Consider the following 4,028-nt stretch of genomic DNA (forward strand, 5'->3'; position numbering starts at 1 on the left):
GAGCACTGATGCTGCAGATGGAGGGAGGTGGTGGCGGGTCGAAATGTTTTAAAACAGACAGCAGAAACTCTCTATTTTAGTGCTGAGGAAGCTGGGCGACAAGAGCCGTGTACCGGTGTGAACTGTGACGCTTGCCATTCAGTGTTGTTCCTGTGGTGATCCCCCTGTCCACTTGTGTAGAACCGTCCACTGTGCTGCCTTCTGTAGGATGCGGTCAGCGGTGTGCAGGAGGAGGAGGGATCAGTTGACAGAAAAAGCTCAAAACTCTGTCCGAGTGTAAGCAGCGAGAGACTTGTTTCTCTACCAGGTTACAAATCTATACTTTACTAAAACATCCTTTTATTGAACTCCACACAAACAAAAGAAATGTCCTGGAAGAAAGCATTCACGTTCCTTGACAGTTTCAGAAGAACATACAATTTCCCTTCTGGCACAAACACAGAGTCACAGCCACTGGACCCTGTTAAAACACCACATGAATACAAAAAATACACACAATATATGATTGTTGCGTTCAATACGACAGTTACTCCATTGTCCTAAGTCATGTCTGAAGCAGGACTTCGTATATTCAAACCAGTGACCATCATAGTCACTTGGACTTCATTGCATAACATTACTTCAATATATTTCAGTATCTAAGCCTCTCCTATTTCCAGTTGTCATCCTCGACTCCTTCTCCTGGCATCTTTTAGTCCCTCCTTCAACAGATGAGATGTGCATAGCAGTAGATACTCCTATTAATTCCCACAGTGGCGAAATCGTTTTACTTGCACAGCAACATTTGATAAAATAAAAAGGCTATACAAGATATAAAAAAACAGTGAAACATTGCATACAAGCAGGCCCAATGGTCTTATTGTTCTCTGGGTGGTGGCCCATGCTGACACAAACTGGGGGGAGTTTTGGGAGTGTGAACGAGAGAGAAAAGTTGAAGGCCTTCTGCTGATGATGAATAATGAAGGCCTCTGATGATGATGAAGGCCTCCGGGGTATTTCATTTGTAGTCCTGCAGTCAACAGTGGCTGGATGACCGTCACACGCTGCTTCTGCGTTTCCCAGGAGGGAGAATAAAAACAGTTGGAGATGATGATGATATGATGATTGAAAGACCCCTCGTGAGAAATATAGACAATGATGCGATAACACTGCGGAAACGTCCCGTGCAAAACATGGACGATTGTCCGGCTGCAGACCTCTTTCACACAGACTCCCGCCGAGTCCCACCTCTTTCTTCATGGGGCCCATCGCGATGCGGTCGGGCGCTGTCGGGCCTCAAACCATCTGGAAGCCGGAATGTACGTGGAGTCGGTATCTGCTTCGTGCTAGCCACGTTTGTTTCCAGTGATGACTGCAGGGATGAAGAGCTTAAACCTCCTCTTCTTCATCCTCCGCTTTAAGCCCCTCTCTGCCAGGCCTCGCCGTCTCCTCCTCAGCTCCTTCGGGTATGGAGGTTCTCTCCAGTCAGGATGCTCGGGCGTGCCTCAGGGCATCAGCTTCGTCGCAGGTGTAAACAATGAGAACTGTCGCCATGGGAGACCTTGTAAACAAAAATTAAAAGCTCAAAAACCGCCAAAAAAGTATTAGGCGACTGACAAAGATAGTAAGAAAGTAAGAAAACAGTTTCCCAGTTTGTACGTCCTCTCCTAGCATCTTAGTCCCTCCCACCAGAGATGCGAGCAGAGGAAGCGAGGAGAGACACCGAGGAGAGAGGAGTCAAGGCAAAAGGCATTTAATGAAATGAGATGTCCTTGTTTTATAGTCAACAACTGCACAGCTCTATCATCTTACCAGTGTTTTCTTATAGACTACCGTTGTATTTTACTCTGTCAGGTGAGCATAACAGTGTTCATAACAGTAATTATATATAGTATAATTCAATTCACAACTTGGAATGATGTGACAAGAATGTGGTCTATGGATGTCATAATTGTTTTTTATTTTAGTCATGACCAATAAAGATGCTCTTTTACTATAAATCTTTTTATTTATAGTATTTTTTATTTTTATTTTATCTCGTTTATTGCACAATTGTATATAAAAATGTTTTTTATTGTGTTCCCTACTGCGCCAAACTCCCTTTGGGAAATAGGACATCTTAACAATGCTTAACATGTCCTTTACAACAAGGTACTTGTGTAACGTGTGTCAGATGTCCACAGTTCTTGTCAATTCGGCAAGAATATAATCCATAAAGCTACACTTTCTGACTATTCTGTCGCCTGAACTCGCTACAGTGTCATGAGGCGGACCATATTATTTCTCACTAAAATAAGTGCTGGCCGTTGGATTAAATATATGCAGAATTAAACACAGACTCTGTTATTATGTGTGTGTTAGTGTTTGAGGAGTTTTGGCCATTGCCATAGTAACTACCTGTATGAAGGACAATTAAAAGACTTCCACAAAGGAAACACCTGTGTATTCTTGCATGAAATGATTGTATACTTCATACACTTCGGGGTGCTTCCTGCAGAAATGGACTTCTTGGCAAGAAATCTGCAAACTTCGAGCGCGTCGATGCGCACAAAGCTAAACTCTGGTCCTTCAAACTGTTTTTTGTTAAATTCTACACAAAGAAGCAGGACATATTATGAAATGTGTTTCTTTCCTTTTAAATTCTTAGAAATCAGTCCCTCTCTTTCTATATATGATCACTTGGTTAATGTTTTGCANNACTTCCTGATAAAATAGCACATTCTATCAGACAGCACATACAGGCTTTGTGTTGCTAATCGTAAAATAAAATCTGAAGTCGTGGTTCTCAGTTCATAAATCACAATAAAGAGGTCTAATCTCTAATACTATATTAATCTATAGACAGCATAATATCCATAATCTTGGGGACCTACAGGCAAACATCAGTCCCAGTGTCGCAAATAACATGATCATAGAGTCTCTGATCTGTTCACCTGATCGACTTACAATAATGTGATTGTATCTTTTGTCAACAGACACACCAACCAAAGGTTAAAGTCTTTTCATAGCTGTGTTTTTCCTGTCAAACCACACACAGTTTCACAATGTGAGCATGATGAAAAAGGTAATCCTCTATTTAGAGTTCCTCTGTAAGCTGTTAGACTTCTCGGTATCTGTTGATAGAGACTGAAATGGAAACAAATCTGAATGTAAAAGATGTAAAAGATGAAAAGATGTTAAACAAGAGTAGTATTATCTGTTTCAACCAATCCTGTGCATATTTTGAATAATTTAAATAAATAGTCTATCAGCTATATATTTATGTTTTATGTATTAACTTAAGAGTGACTAGTGTTTATATATTTCATTAAAGTTAGCTTAAGAATAATTTCATTTTTGGTACCTGGGACAAAAGTTATTTGAAAGGAGAAGAAAATACTGTAGTTTGTACTGTGTATTTGTTGTATTAGTTCAGTTTTTGCTTCACTTTAACACTAGAATTCATCTTGGTAGCTCACTGCACTTGAAACCACTTCCTGTATTCTGCTCTATAATTAAAACCTCTTGCATTTTACTGGTTCATTGTCCTTCCTGCTCTCAAGAATATATTTGTTGGTTTTATCTGCCATATAATAATTCCCTTTTTATCATATTTTCCCATAAGTCTTAAAATCCTACTGTTCATAACATCATTTTTGGAATGTGTTCTGCATGGTGTCCTGTAACATTATGTGTAAACGTAAGGTCGGTTGTTTTCTGATTCTGCCTTAGTGTCATGATAAAATCTGAGGACCGATCAGACGGAGATGCATTGTTATAAGTGCAACAACTGGGTGAGCCTAAATGAAACTATCACAACATGACTTATGAATTCCCCCTTTTGTTCTCACATACTTGCTCTCTCATCAACCAGTATCAAAACAAAAAGGAAGTAGTAAAGGCCACCACTTAATTGATTTGATTGGCTGCCTGGGTCTTTTTATGAACATAAATCATAAATGATCAAAAGAGTAAGTAAAAATACTTCACCCTAAAATGTAATTCTTGAGCTTGCAATATACTCCGGTATTGCTGTGGTCCCCCCTCCCCAAGTTGCTTTAAAAGACAGA

Source organism: Morone saxatilis, unplaced genomic scaffold (assembly GCF_004916995.1).
Source record: "Morone saxatilis isolate NCDOM2014 unplaced genomic scaffold, NCSU_SB_2.0 Contig23, whole genome shotgun sequence".
NCBI lineage: Eukaryota > Metazoa > Chordata > Actinopteri > Moronidae > Morone > Morone saxatilis.